General features: G+C 38.6%; 1 protein-coding gene across 1 annotated transcript in view; it reads right to left on the bottom strand.

The window, feature by feature from the left end:
• The window catches only part of Mdga2 (MAM domain containing glycosylphosphatidylinositol anchor 2), a 954,594-nt gene that overhangs the window by 262,854 nt on the left and 675,703 nt on the right, over window positions 1-16,037 (bottom strand). The window lies entirely within an intron of this gene.

The following is a 16,037-nucleotide window of genomic DNA, read 5'->3' on the forward strand; positions in this document are numbered from 1 at the left end:
CCTGCACCGCAATTGATGCATAAAAGCCCACTTGTGAAACTGATCCATTTGAGGTAAGCAATGAATTTTAGGCAATTAAAGTAAAGACTATTGAGTCAATTTTCTTTTCAAGGCACAAGAACTGTGGGACTTCCTTTTTGCACTTCTTCTCCTCCTTTTACTTTTGGTTGGTGCCATCGCATGGAATTGCAACATAGCCACTGAAGCCTCTTGGCCAGGGCTACCCTCTGGCATTGGCTGAAGGCCCCTAGCTCTCTGTGCGAATCCTGACAGCCTGTTTGGGCATGGGCAAAGACCTCCTATCTAGCCTCTCTTCCTATCAACAAAACTGGGTATGCAACAGCCAGTAAATGCTCTTAGAGTGGCTGCCAGTTCTTAAATTTGCAGTCAGGTTCTGGTCAGGCCCATTGGGGGCCCCCCCACCCCCGCCGTGCCAGTTCTCTGACTGGGAATGTTGCCCTCTGGTCTTGCCATTTCTCCTCTTTCCTTTTCTATCAGGGGACAGACCCTAAGTAAGCCTAAATTGTTAAAAGGCTTAAAATTTCTCTCAAGGCACAAGGAACATGGGTTAAAAAAAAAAAGAAAGTTAACAAAGTGTAAAAAGGAGCTAATTGCCATAGTAAAAGATATTTTAAAAACACAAGGAATTGAGATTGCTTCAAGTTCTTTTTGATTTTATCTGGAGGATTTGTTCTTTTTATGTGTGTGTATATGTGTTTATGTGTTTATGTGTGCTCATTGTGCTTGCTAGTCGTGTCATGTTTGTGACTGTTTGTAACTAAAGAGATGAGACGGACGCAGGTGACATTCCTTTCTCTTCTAGAGAACCATTTCAAGGAAATCAAAGACCTAAGCATAAAAATTAAAAAGGAAAAGTTAAATGTCTTTTGCAGGGGTAAATTTTCCAGATATTTATTCTAGGTCAACTTCACCTTACATAGAGGATTATTAAAAACAACAAAACTTCTTCTAAAGAGGTAACTTATAATTTGTCAGATATTTTAAAAAAAAAAGATTGTAATGTCCTGTTACTTAAAAGGAGGAGGTAACTGACCTGACTTCTAGGCCAGCCTGCCTCAAGATAGCAACAATATTTGCCTTAGTTTAGTGTCTTACTGTTATTAATGACATAAAATTGTGCTACACTACTCACTTGTTAGTGAGTAATAGGATTAATTTGGTGTAGTTTCTCATAATAGCCTTGTAAGAAAGGTGGCTAATAATGGGAAGAGATATATTAATTAAAGGAACTGGGAAAGAATTTTTCAATGTTGGGACATAAAATGCTCATTAAAAATGCTTTTTGAGTGGTACTGAGAATGTTAAAGTATGTGGATAAAGATGTGTGTATGTAGGAAAGAATTTTCAGGCTAAACCTAAATGCCATGGCTAAAGTTAGAGATTATTCAACTGTTTACAGACTCTTCAGGATACTCTAAAAGTTTTATATAGGGACATACTCTTAATCTAAATTCATCTTACATTAGACACAGGTAATGCCTATGTTAGGTGGGTCACAAAGTCATAAGTAGAGATGTAATTGGAGGTTTAACCAGGTTAAACATAGACAAGAGTCTATCACCTTGTGTTTTGCAAATGGGTAAATTTGCTATGTAAAAACAAACAACTTTGGAATAGGAAAGAAATGTCAGGATGCTTATATCTCTGCTCTGTAATTTCATTTTGCTCTTGCTTTCCAACATATGCTACTTAAATTCATGGAAAGCTGGACCCTGAAAAAAAAAAACAGATGGAACCCTCTTTACCTCAAACCCCATGCAACTTTAAGCCATGTGTCCCCCAGACTCTGACTAGAGACAAAAATGGCCAATTGTCTCGGACAAGGAAAAAGGAATACAACATATACCTGTGGTTCTCTTTAGTTCATCTCTTATGAACACCTAAAGTCACATCTGTTAGATAAATTCTCTCACCAGACAAAATCTTAAATAGATAAACTGAGTCTTATGATAAGACCTCACTCATTAACAGGTCACTGATGCTAATTTATTATGATTTAAGGGTTATAAAACTGGCTTTAAGAGTCTCTCAGTAAAGTAAATTAGGTTTCTCTTTTCATCAAGGTTTTAACTATTCTAAAGATAAAGGCTCACATAGAAATGGTTAATTTCCAAATGTGAAGTACTCATACCTAAAGACATTGTGACTTTACAGATAGCTTCTGTCTTATTTATGCTAATTTTATTGAATGGTCATAACTAGGTTTAATCACTTAGGTTTAAGTGATTCAATTTCAGCAATAATAACTTTCATCTTCCTGGGATTTGTTGGGATAGCTTACTTAAACCTTACCAAATTTAAGACATGGGTAAAACATAAAATTGTTTTATGTTAATAAAAATTTCTATGGTACATAAAATCAATAGCTATCAAGTTTAACCCAAAATCATTGGTTGTCAAATAATATTTTTCTTTCAAAAACTTTATCAAGGGTTATATTAATATTTACCTAGCTGTTTTGGCTCAAAAAAGACCAAATTCTACTCTATTGTATGTAAAGTAACTATCTCAATTTTGGCACCATGATAACATTTCCTTAGATTTGGTTAACTTACATTCAAAAATTCTAACTATACAGAACAGTCATCTTGATTTTGATGCTACTAAGGCTGCTAATGATTTATTTACTACAATTAAGTCTGTGTTGCCTGGTTGGGACTCTCAAAGTTCCTGGATAGGCAGCTTTACAGCTGTGGGAGTTTGCCTTCTGCTTCTCTTATGCCTATTGCCTTTTTTCTTCAAGTGTTTAATGAAGTCTTTTATAAATGTTCACACAGAGGTCCAAGCTATACACTATAGGACAAGACCTTGACACACTCAGACTTTATCCTAGTTCTCCCTGAATTTTGTCCAGCTGATGGCCAGAGACAGATAAGAAAGGAGAAGGAGAATCTAAAACAGAGAAACCTGCTGGGTCAAAAAGCACTGAGGATAAGGTAATCTCCATTGGGATGGGCTAAGCAAACAATAGTACTTTAAGACTTTGAAAATAATGTTTATCTAAACCGGTGGTCAGAGGCCAGAGGCCCCCACAGTGAAGTGTTTCTGGAATGCCCTTAAAATGGAGATTGCTCCAGGACCTTAGAAAAATTAATAAGGCCATGGTACCTATGGGAGCCCTACAACCAGGCCTCCCCACTCCAGTAGCAATTCCTGCAGGATATTGTAAAATCATTATTGACCTAAAAGATTACTTTTTCCCTTATACCCTGAGAATTGTCAGCATTTTACATTTAGTTTACCTGTGGTAAATTTTAGAGGCCCTAAAGATAGTGGAGGCTACAATTCTGAGCCAAAGGGTTACTTTTATCTCTTATAAAAAGCCTCTTCTCCTGGTCATTTGTGCCACTAACTTTATATCCCCCAGAGTGTTCTGGCAGGAGCGGCCCCTCTTCTGGGTCCATTTACCCTCCAAAAGTTAAAAACGGGGGATTTATATCCCATAAAAGGCTCTCCAAGAAATATCCTTCATCATGCCTTGTTTGTCCTAAACTTTTTAACCCTTGATACTCAGGAAATTCAGCTGCTGATCACTTTTGGCACACAAATACAAAAAAAATACCTTTGCCAAAGCCATATGGAAAGATCCTTTAACTTTAAAATGGAATGGCCCAGACCCAGTACTCATTTGGGGCCGAGGATCAGTATGCTTGTCTGACACCAAAGAAAATGCTACGAGATGGCTACCAGAGAGACTTGTAAAACAAGCTGATGATCCTCCAGTGACATCTCACATATCCAGGGAAGAAACACTTCCCTGAGAGAATCTCCCTTTTTTCCCTATTAGGACAAAGCTGGAAGGACCTCTACTTATCTTAATCCTCTTACTCACAATCAGACCCGTTATTATAATTAAAATCATGTCTTTTATATGTCAACAGATTGAAGCCATTAAGATGCAGCCTTTACAGGTCCATTATCACAGACTGGAGCTGGCAGATCAAGGCGTTGCCACTGAAGACCTACCACCTGCAGCTGTCACTCTCCCTTGATCTTACATTCTGTACTCATTTACTATACTGCGGTCCTCTACAACTCTGCTATCACTGCGGTCTACCTGTCATGGCCAAATAGCTACCCCTCCTACAGGAATTGCATGAGGATCCAGACCTATGCATGTCGGCTCACAATGAAGTGAGTGTGATATGGACACCAACGTGGGTGCGGGGCAAAGCACTGCAGGGGAAGGTCCTTATCTGACCGCTTCTGGATTCCCTGAGAGGTATACCTGGCTTGCATAGAGGTTGGTACCATAACTGTTATCACTAAGGCCGTGCCTCGCTCTCCGGCCACATAGGCCCTGCCTCCCCTCCCCAAAAGGTACCAAGGGCCAAAGATTGTGGGAAAAAGACATCCCATGGGAAGAGTCAGGTCCCTACTCCCCCAGTTGGTTAATGCCCACCGCTGCAAAGCATGCCTTCCCCTCTTTTTTGTATAAAAGAAGGGAGGAGATGTTGGGAGCTATGAACCAAACCTTGGCCATGTTAACAGAGACTGCCATATAGCAAGTTAAGTTTTTACTTCCTCACCTAATATTCAACTACCAGAAACAAAGACTGCCATATAGCAAGTTAACTTTTTACTTCCTCACCTAATATTCAACTACCAGAAACAATGGGATCGTACACCTGGCTAAACACTCCCCCATCCTGCCTGCAGCTGATGAAGAAACAAAGACATTGCGGTTTAACCAGTAACTCTGTGATCTTTGCTCTAACTATGTCCCCTTCCCCCTACAACTCCTTGCCCTGACCACGTCCCCTTCCCCCTACCACCCTATATAAACCTACATGTAAGAATAAATTCTCGAAGCCATGACAAACATCTAGCATGGCCTCCTTCTTGTGTCTGTTTGCCTTCTTTCACCCAGGTTAGCTTTTCCTCGAGTCCTTGTTCGACTCCCCACTGGCCAGGGCAGGATGGCCCAACAGCAACATAGTGCTGAGAAGAAGGGGCAGAGGAGTGTTCATCTGTATTACACCCTCCAAGGCTCAGGGTCCATTGCAGGACAGGTGGCAGAAAAAAAGTAAAAGCCAAAGAAAGTGTACCATCCTTTCTTTAAAAAAAAATCTTATTTTTATTTCTTTATCTGAGACTGGGGGAAATGGTCATGTCAGGGCTTCCAGCTATTCTACAAATGAGCTCCTGATGCATGTGCCACCTTGTGCATCTGGCTTATGTGGGCCCAAGGGAATTGATCTGAGGTCCTTTGGCTTTGCAGACAAGCATCTTAACTGCTTAGCCATCTCTCTAGCCTCCAAGTGTACCATTCTTTACAATGAAACTGTCCAGACAGAAATTGGCCTTGATATCCATGACCTCACAATGCCTAGCAATACCTTCATAAGACCCTCATAATAGGAGAAAAAGGTGATGACATCAAAGTAAGAGAGACTAACAGAAGAGGGAGGGTGTATAATGGAGAGTGGAGTTGTGAAGGGCAAAGTGTGGGGGCAATTATTATGGTCTATTTTCTGTAAGTATAGAAGTTGTCAATAAAGAAAACAAACAAAAAGAACATTCAATTAGAAAAATTATGATGTTTTATCTTTTATTTATTTTTCTTTTTGAATGTGTGTGGTGTATGTGTGTGTGCATGTCCTTGCAGGGCAGAGGACAACATTTTTTGTTATATTCAGGATTATCCTCTATCTTTTTCTGATATGGGGTTTCTCATTGACCTTGAGTTCTCAATTAGTCTAAACTGGCTAGTTTCTTAGCCCCAGCAATTGTCTGTCTCCACCTCATAGGAATGAGATTAGAAGTGTATGTTATCACACCCAGTAGTTCATGTAGGTGCTTGGGATGTAGAGCAGGGCTCTAATGTAAGAATTTTACCCACAGAGATGTCTCCCTAGCTCACTACATTTTTCTTTAAAAAGAAAAATAACAATAAACCACAGGTGACCATGTTTTTAGACTTACTGAATAAAAATACTGAAACAGAAGCTAGGGAGATTGCTCAGCAGGTAAAGCACTTGACACACATACATTACGATATTAGTTCTGATCCACAGAACTCATGTAAAGCCAGATGTGGTGGCATATGTTTTTTATCCTTTCACAGATGGGAAGTAGAGATAGGGAATCTCCCAGAAGCTCTTGGGCCAGCTATTCTGTTTATACAGTGGTGAACAAGAGACCCTACCACAAACAAGGTGGAAGACAAGAACTGAAGCCCACATTTGTACTCTGACTTCTACATGTTCACCTGCAGACACACACACACACACACACACACACACACACACATGTACACACACCCATACATGTACACACACATGTACACACATATACACATGCACACATGTACACACACATGTACACATACATGCACATGCTCACACATGCATGCACACACTGTTAAATCATTTATGCTTGAAATGCATAAGGAAATAAGATAAAATGTAGGCAATACAAAACAAAAAGATAGAAAGCTTTGTTCCACAAGTAGAATTTATAAATCTAAATGAAATGTAAATTTTACAATGGATAAATGAAAGTGAAATAAGGATTTCAATAAACTCTTTATTTTTTTATTTTTCAAAGTAGTGTCTCATGCTAGCCCAGACTAACCTGGAATTCACTATACAGTCTCAGGGTGTCCTTTGAACTAATGGCAATCCTCCTATCTCTGCCTCCCTGGTACTAGGATTAAATCGTGCACTGCCATGCCAGGCTTCAATAAACATGTTGATAAGTAAATTAGAAACAACAAAACACCAGAGACATAAGTTAGAAGATGGAGCAATACAAAATGCGTAGACCAATGAACAGACAGGGAACAAAGTGAAGTTATTTAAAAAAAGAAAAGTAATGAAACATGAAACTTGATGAAAAGCCTGACATATGTGTAAGTGAGAAAAATGGAGGATAGAAGAAAAGGAGGAAAGGAGTATAAAAAGTGATGTATCTGCCTACAATTTCCAAAATTTACCTAAAAATTGCATCCTAAAGACAAAATTGTCAGACAAATTCAGGCAACACAGAGAAACTACATCCAAGTAGATACTACTGAAGGTAGTGAAATGTGCAATACCAAACATGGGCAAATCATCAGGAAAACACTGCATAAGAAAATGCATTCACAATCAATGTATGTAAGTCATATTTCAACCCCAAGTTAGCTATGTTTGGGGGAAGAAAGAAGCAAAGGTGTTATCTATTCTATATTCCTGGAAAGAGAAGTTTTCCTAAGGCAGGTAATTCACCTAAAGACAGAACAAAAGACTCAGGAAAAAAAAAAAAAAAGAAGAGATGACAAATAGAAACAAACAAACAAACAAATAAAAACAACTATGGGGCAGAATTAAGTTGCTTAAACTATACAACAGTCTAAATATACTATCAAATTCAGATGAACAAAGTGGACAAATGAAACGTTACTCAAGCATTGGTTACTAGAAACTCATCTTACATAAAAGTACCTGTGGATTAACAAATAAAATAATATCATAAAAATATCAATAGTAAGATAGATTATATCAGTAAAGCAGGCTTAACCTAAAGATAATTGCAGATTAAGAAAGATGCACAAATGATATACTGTATCATATATGACATATACATATATGATATGTATATATATATACATATATATATGTAAATATCAACAAATGATATACTACTTAAATCTCATAGTAATTCTAAATGTGTACACACACACACACACCCATCAAGTTTAACAGCAAAGCTCCATAGCAGTAATGAAGCAAAATCCAACAGAACTGAGTGGAAGAACAGAAAGCCACAATTACGGTTGGAGAAGTTTACATCTTTCTTAGATAGGGCAATTAACTAGCAAGTCAACAAGAATGCTAAAGACCTCCATCAGCCTATACGAGCAAATTGACACGAAGGCATATTTATTCCTTTCAGATGTCCAAGAAACATAAGTAACTGGCCAACAAGCCCCCAGGATCTTCCTGTGTATGCCTCCACAGTACAGAGGTTGCAAATACATGCTGTCACACCAGGTCAAGAATCCAAACTGAGGTGCTTGCATGGCATACATTTTATCAGTTGAGATATCTCCTGAACCCCACAAGTTCTAATAAAATAAGCATGTGTCACCAACCTGTTTATCTATCATAAAAGAAAAAGCAACTGTAAGGGTATGCAGCGTAAATATGTTTCACTAGAGAATGTATTTTATGAAGTTTTTCATATATTATTTGAATGAGCAAAGTAAAATTACATTGTTTAGAACAAAAAAACCCAAGCCATCTATATTCATAAGACAATGTGTGAATTTGATCATTTTTAGTTTATAGCTCTGATTAATCTTCAAAAAGAGAATATTGGAAACATTCTAGAATGATAGAACAATATAATACAATTCTCCCTAGTGTTTTGGGAAAGTGTAATTACTATAGAATATTAAATTGGGAAAAGAGAAATACAGCATTTAATCTGCATGGATAATTGGGACACCTGCATTGAGCAGACGATGTTGCTTTGGGGAATGTGAAAGCTGTGGTTTCTACCATTTTAGCTAGTATTGTTGTAGTTTTTTATTAATGAAAGATTATGGAACAAGGCTGTGCTTACTGAAAACTAAATTTGATAACTCTCCAGGCTTGTGAAGGATTCCATTGCCTCTATAATTGAAAATTCACAATTTATATTTAGGAGATATAAAGGGAATAGAAAAGGGGAGGGGGTTTAGGAATGCACTGAGGCTAAATCTGACCAATTCTTTATGAAAAATTTCCACTTAAAGTTGATTGACTTTTTGACCAAAAGATTAAATATATATACTTTCTAAAAGTATATATACATATGCATATGTAGTCATAATAGCTAGCTATGCATTTCTGGTTACATTTAATGTGTTAATTGTGCAGATGTTTTGTGATTCCATTAATAACTAGAAGTTATTTTGATTTTTTCATTTATTCTTATTTATTTATTTATTTGAGAGCAACAGACAGATAAAGAGGCAGATAGAAAAAGAGGCAGAAAGACAGACAGAGAGAGAATGGGTGTGCCAGGTCATCTAGCCACTGCAAATGAATGCCAGATGTGTGCACCTCCTTGTGCATCTGGTCAAGGTGGGTCCTGGGGAATCGAGCCTGGAACCAGGGTTCTTAGGCTTCACAGGCAAGCACTTAACGCTAAGCCATTTCTCCAGCCCTATTTTGATTTTTTGTACAATAATTTCAAAAACATCCAGTTAAAGTCAGACTAAGAGTACATCTGTTGCAGTCAGGTTCTCATTGCTCGTAGAAATCACCCAACCAAGAGCAGCTTCTGGGAAAAAGAGGCTGATTTGGGTGTACAGGCTCTAGGAGGAAGCTCCACAATGGCAGAGAGTGGACATCACCCCCTGGCCAACATAAGTTGGACCACAGCAACAGGAAAGTGTGCCAACACTGGCATGGGGAAACTGGCTATAACATCCATAAGCCCACCTCCAACAATACACTCCCTCCAGGAGGCATTAATTCCCAAATCTCCATCAGATGAGAACCTAGCATTCAGAACACCTAAGTTTATGGAGGACACCTGAATCAAACCACCACTTTTGGACCCTGGCCCCCATAAACTGATAACCATACATGATATAAAATTCAATGAATTCATCTAACTTTAAAAGTCCCCATAGTTTTTATCAATTCCAGTGATGTTCATGGGGGACACCTAAATCAAACCACCAGAACATCATAAGGTTTACTATAATTTAGAAAATAATAAACAACATACACCATGCAAGTAAGACCTTGATATAAAATAAAAGTATTTCTGTGATTGTTGGAAAAATGTTAATAACATAATCATGAAACAATAACAATAAGGCATTTTTTTCCTCCAATTTGAAGAGGTTGTATATTCAGGAAGAAAACAATCAAATTACTAAACTGTATCTTGGGAATCAATATTATACAGGTTTATTTTTAATGAATAAAGAAAATACATTCTCAATGGTGAAAGTGTCCCTATTAAGACTCATAGGACTATTTCCTCTGCAAAGATAGAAGAAATAGAAAAAGATTTTTGGAAAGGTTGGTTGGGATATAACTTAATGATTTTCAACAAATTTCTGGATTCAATGGTGTTGCAATCAGCTTCATGTTCCTGGCAGAAAACACCAAACCAAGAGCAGCTTGTGGGAGGAAATAGTTTATTTTGGCTTACAGACTCAAAGGGAAGCTCCATGATGGCAGAAGAAAATGATGACATGAGCAGAGGGTTGGCATCAAGTCCCGGCCAACATCAGCTTGACAAAAGTAGCAAGGAAAGTGTGCAAAACACTGGCAAGGGGAAGATGGCTAAACCACCCATAAGCTCTGCCCCAACAATATACTGCCTCCATGCATCTCCAATTCCCAAATTGCTACCAGCTGAAAATCTAGCATTGAGAATATGTAAGTTTATGACAGTCACCTAAAGTAAACCACCACAAATGGAGAAAAAGTGAGAAACAGCCAGCAAGAGAGAAAGAAATACTAACTGATGACTTTGGTCAGTTCACATATTTTGGAAAGTCTACAGCTAGAAGTTAAGACCTCATTACTGAAAAGACTACATACTTTGATTGTAGGATAATGAAAAATCAATCTAGAAATTAGGTAGAAGCTTTCTCCCTGCTGACTATTGATCATATTTCTAGAAAGTACTATGCTGCCTTCTGGAGAAAAAAAAAAATGTGAGTCATCAGTGGTCTTAAATAGAAATGAATCCTGTGAGCTGAACAACTGCCCAGCAGATAGATGCTCCCATGATTACAATAGTAGCAAGACTGTTATGGGAGTAATTAACTGCTCTCTAAAGAGATTTGAGGCCCACTCCACAGGAGGCATTTTATGCTTGGTACAGAAAACCTTGTTAAAAGCATATGGCTTGGAAGGTCATAATCCCCACTACTGTTAATAGACTAAAAGTATATGTTGTTTCAATCAAAGTGCTCTTTAAGTGTGCATTTTTTGTGCCTGTAGGTTAGTGGTGTTCTCACTTTTGGTCAGAGAGTTGGAAGTTTTGCAAATAGTGGTCACATCTGGGGAAACTCAAAACTCATCAAAGTGCTATGAATATGCGACAGTTGAGTCCTCAACAGTAAATAAGACATCACTGTTATGCCCTCCAATGGCTCAAGGACTATATCAGTTGAGATAGGAAAAAAAAAAAAAAAAAAAAAAAAGTAAGAACCAAAGGATGGGAAGGAGTGCTTGAGAATGCTGTCTTCAGACCAAAAGTGGTTGTTGTATTCATGACCTCACAGTGCCTGTCATTACCTATATAAGACTTGCATCATATTGGGCTCATTAACAGATTGCCATGAATGGTAGAAGAGAGCAAAAAAGAAGAAAAAAAAAATATCAGACAAAATGAAGAGTAGGATAGAGAAGGTTTCATGGAGGGGAGAAGGAAACTACAAAAAGAATTATGTAAACTTAAAAGTTTTATGTTAAAAATATGGTATTGAACAAAGAAAAATATTAAGTTTTGAATACCTGCAAGTATTTGGAAGGTATTTAAACATGTGTATAAATTTAACAAGTGGGATGGAAGATTTTTGGGAGAGAGGAAGGGAAGCATGAGGGAAAACAAATACAAAACTGAATCTAAAATGAACTGATACTCTAGAAACCTTTATCCTTGGATATAGACTAAACTATATAACCCTGAACAGGAGTAATGGAGGAACCCCTGAAAAAAGGACCCTGAAGAGGGTTGGATGAAGCCTAAACTTTTTTTTTTCTCTTTTTTTGTACCTGGTCTGTAACTTCACAGTACCAGAAATCAGTTGCAATCCACATTGAGCTGTTGATAGGACAGACCTATGAGGTCCCCAAAACAAGAAAACAAGACAGGTTTCTGTAAAAGCACCTGGTTACTTGCCTAAGGCAAAGGGTAAGATCTGATTGCTAAAAACACTATATGCTGCCAACACAGAGCATGGAGAGACCTGGCTGGAATCTAGAAGACAGCCAGTACCCAGGTAGCCTGTCTAGTGCTGGAAAGTGCTATATGAGCTACTGGGGGATGGCCAACAATGGTCTGAGCAATCAGAGCATTAAGCTCCTTGGGAGCAAACACCCTGACAGGATGTAGTCACCAGTAGAACAGTGGCACACAGCCTCAATGAATAAGTAATAGCTTTCTGATTGGCTAAGTGATCTGCTCAGTGTAAGGAAACCTATATTTGGGATTGGAAACTAGATCAGATTTCTATGGGAACAAAGGTTATGTTCTCCAGTGTCAAGCTGTCATTAGTCTTTGGCTAAGAGTGGTGTTACATACATCAAATTCTCCCTAAATTAACAGTGCTTATGCCATTTAAACTATGCTGACTCACTCTCTGTTGGAGAATCTGTTCTTCTTTTACAGAAAATAGCAAGACCCAAGGACATAAACTACCCGTCACACTTCATCCAAACCAAGGATGAAGCCACAGAGGAATTGGGTAGACAAGCAAGAATGTTGCTTCCATGGTGAGCCTGAAAACTAGCACCAGAGTGAAGGAGACAGACCAGGCAGATACTCAACACTCACCAAAGTAGAGATCCTGAGGCTCCTATGAGCTCATCACTGAAGTAGGCTTAAAACTCACCCAATGTGGCTAAGGTCATTTTATGGAAGAGGAACGGGAAGATTGTAAGATCCACAGGGTGAAGCATCACAACCAGAGGCATCCCCTCCCCCACAAAAAAAAAAAAATCTTTGCTCCCACAATGTATGACTCAACACCATAGGAAAAACCTGTAGCCCCACTGAGGAGGGTCCCCAGAGAAATGGGGGCAGGGACAAAGGAAAGGAGGGAACCAACACATGATGTTCTCATACAAAATATGTTGTTAATAAAAAAAATTTTAAGACAAATTGACTATGCCAAGGACCCTGAAGCCCTATGTCACATTTTCTGTGTGGTAGTTTCAATAGAATAGATGGCCCCCAATATATTCAGTTGTTTATTTGTTTGTAGTTTGCATCTACTGGCTTCCTGGATGGAGGCAATGTCACTGGATGGATCTTTAGGTGTGGTGGTGGGTTTCAGATTTCAATCTAAAGATATGCAAAGTGTGCCTAGCAGGAGTTCCTGAAGTGTGCTGTGTGGCTTTTGACCTTTTGGCATGTGCTCTTCTCTTCTCTCCCTGCTTGGTCCTATGAAGGCAGATCAGCTTCTTTGGATAAGATATGGAACTTTCCCTGGATCTGTAAGATTCAATAAATATCCCTTCCTCCATAACTGTGTCTGGTCTGGAAGTTCATCTCAGTGAACCTGAATCTGTTTAATACATTCTGAATCTCAGCTCTTTTGCTCTTGAGGACTGCATAATGCATCTCTCTTCATTTTCACCTTACACACCCAGCAAGCATCTCGTGGACTAGACAATAGGATGGGTGGGGAAGGAGGAGAGGGCATTTTTACTTTTCTTTTAAAAATTACATAATATTTCTACCTCATAAGTATTTTGAAACAATTTTAATGTCAATGTCTCCAGTGTGTCTATGTCCTATGTGGCATAGTTGGTGTTCAATTGATGCTAGCTATTATCATTACCAAAGAGAAGTGGTTTAATCAGAGAATCAAATCTTACCATAGAATATTAAAATTATGAATTTTTAGAATAATAATAAAGATTATCACTCTGAAGTGTTTTCACCATTCAGTGATATCTTTTCAGAACAAATATGTACAAAATTAAAATTCAGATTTTTTTTTAAATACAGTCATTTCAATTGTTTAAACTGGAATTTTGGGGCTGGAGAGATGGCTTAGTGGTTAAGCACTTGCCTGTGAAGCCCAAGGACCCCGGTTCGAGGCTCGATTCTCCAGGACCCACATTAGCCAGATGCACAAGGGGGTGCCTGTGTCTGGAGTTCAGTTTGCAGTGGCTGGAGGCCCTGGCACACCCATTCTCTCTCTTTATCTACCTCTTTCTCTCTCTCTCTCTCTCTCTCTCTCTCTCTCTCTCTCTCTCTCAATCTCTCTCTCTGTCGCTCTCAAATAAGTAAAAATAAACATTTTTTTTTTAATTTAAACTGGAATTTGGTAAATCACCTGTTTTCAAAACAGGGGCTTATGATGTTCCAGGGGGTTACATTATATTTCTGTGCAGCCAGGAAATTATAAATTCATGCCCCACTGAATACATATTGACTTCTTCCATAAAAGTTAACTCTATCTCAAAATTGAAATTATTTTATTATATCTCCATAATAGGAATCTAAGATCACAAGCAACAAAAAAATATGTTGAGATAATTCTCAAACTAAAAGCAAAAATGTTACTTTGCAGAGGTTCAGAAAAAGTGTGATAAAATAAAAGATTACTAAGATTTGAAAATGCAAAGCCACCAAACCAGAAGCAAGGCATTCTCAGAGAGTGATGTTCTGAAGAATACAGTTTATGGCACACAATGCATACACCCATCTAAAAGTGAACTCTTATCCTTCCTGGAGCAAGACCAAACTTACCAGTGCCTTAAAGAACAGAATGTAATAGTTATAGGCATAATGATAACTGGAGCTGTGTTAGAAGACCCCATGCAGCTCTGATGAACATTCAATCTTGAAGCTTTATACAAGCCTTGTTATCTTAAAACTGCCAACTTCCATGTGACCTAGCACCAAATTTTTAAGTAAATACTGAAAATGATCCTGGTTCCAGTTGTTTTCTGATTGCAATTATTTGTGAGACCCTGAATTTTTGTTTTCAACTGAACATCTCAATCTTTGGATCTGTGAGTAAAAGTACGTGATGCTATTATAACCAGCTAATATTTGGTGGTACATATTATCCAGCATTTAAAATCATAACAATGTGTCCTTTCCAACAAGGTAGTCAATTTATGATGACAGTGGGGCACTGATGTTCCTACGTTAGACTGACATCACTGATATCTTGAAGAAATATTTAAAGTTAACTAGTGAACTTTTAAAAGATTCATGCATTCAACATGTATTTGTGATACACTATCTATATGCTGGAAAACTGCTGTTTTATGCTCTGGGACTACAACATAGCATGTAACTAATAGTCAATTTCTTTGCCACAGCAGCCACAGGAGAGAGACTGAAATAAATGAAGAAATATGCATGAAACAGTTCCAGGTAGTTGTATGACAAGTAATAAATCATAATATTAGAAAAAGAGATGTCTGTAGTGCAGCTACAGAAGGTATTTTCCAGAATATAGTATTGGAAAATTAGCACTCCGGGTAGAAGGAATGGCAGATATGTAAGTCTTAGGTAATAGAAAATGGTAAAAATGAGTGTGCATTCAGTTAGTAAGGCGGAAAGGGGTGTCATGAGGAAGAATTTAAGTTCTGTTCTGGGTGAGATGAAATTCATAGGAGCAATGTGACCAGGTGAACTGGTACATCCACTTGAAGCTGGCTTGGGGCTGCTGGGCCCCTGAGAGCTTGCTGTGGAAGGCGGCCCTTTGCTCCACCTTCTGGATTGAAGTGCACTAGGGTCCCCGATTCCAGTTCCCCTGTGCTGAAAGGTACACGTGGCACGGAGTAAGCAGGCCCAGGTTCCTGCTTCATGGCTCCTTCCAGGTTCCTGGTCCCCCTGTAGTTCCCCCTGCACCTGGCTCAGGGAGCCCTGGTCCCTGTGTGGGGGCTTTGGAACCAGACTTTTGCTCTGGTATCCTGACTGTCTCCTGTAAACTGACATTCTTATTCCTCTGAGTGAGAGGGGCATGTGCCACTGTAGGAGTTGGCCTCTTGCCTTTGGCTCTCCAGCTTCCTGGTTCGTGGTTCTAGAACCCATGATGCCCGTATGCCAAAGAGTATGTTCAAGAGGAGGGAATAGGTCATAGCTTCCAGTCGGGTACCTTTGACGTACTGGCAGTCTCCACAATCTATGCATCTATGGATATAATCTCATCAAACACCAATCTGGTTTACATTTCAAACAGAACTCCCTCTGAAGATTCTAGGAGGTTAAAAACTTGCTTCCTCCTCAATAGAATAAAGCATCTCCCCAAGATGGGCAGACCATAAGGTAAAAAACTCCAACAAAAGTGGGAATACTGAGTGATTTCCTTCAAGGATGCGTTGTCCCAC

The sequence above is a fragment of the Jaculus jaculus genome, chromosome 7, assembly GCF_020740685.1.
Source record: "Jaculus jaculus isolate mJacJac1 chromosome 7, mJacJac1.mat.Y.cur, whole genome shotgun sequence".
Classification (NCBI taxonomy): Eukaryota; Metazoa; Chordata; class Mammalia; order Rodentia; family Dipodidae; genus Jaculus; species Jaculus jaculus.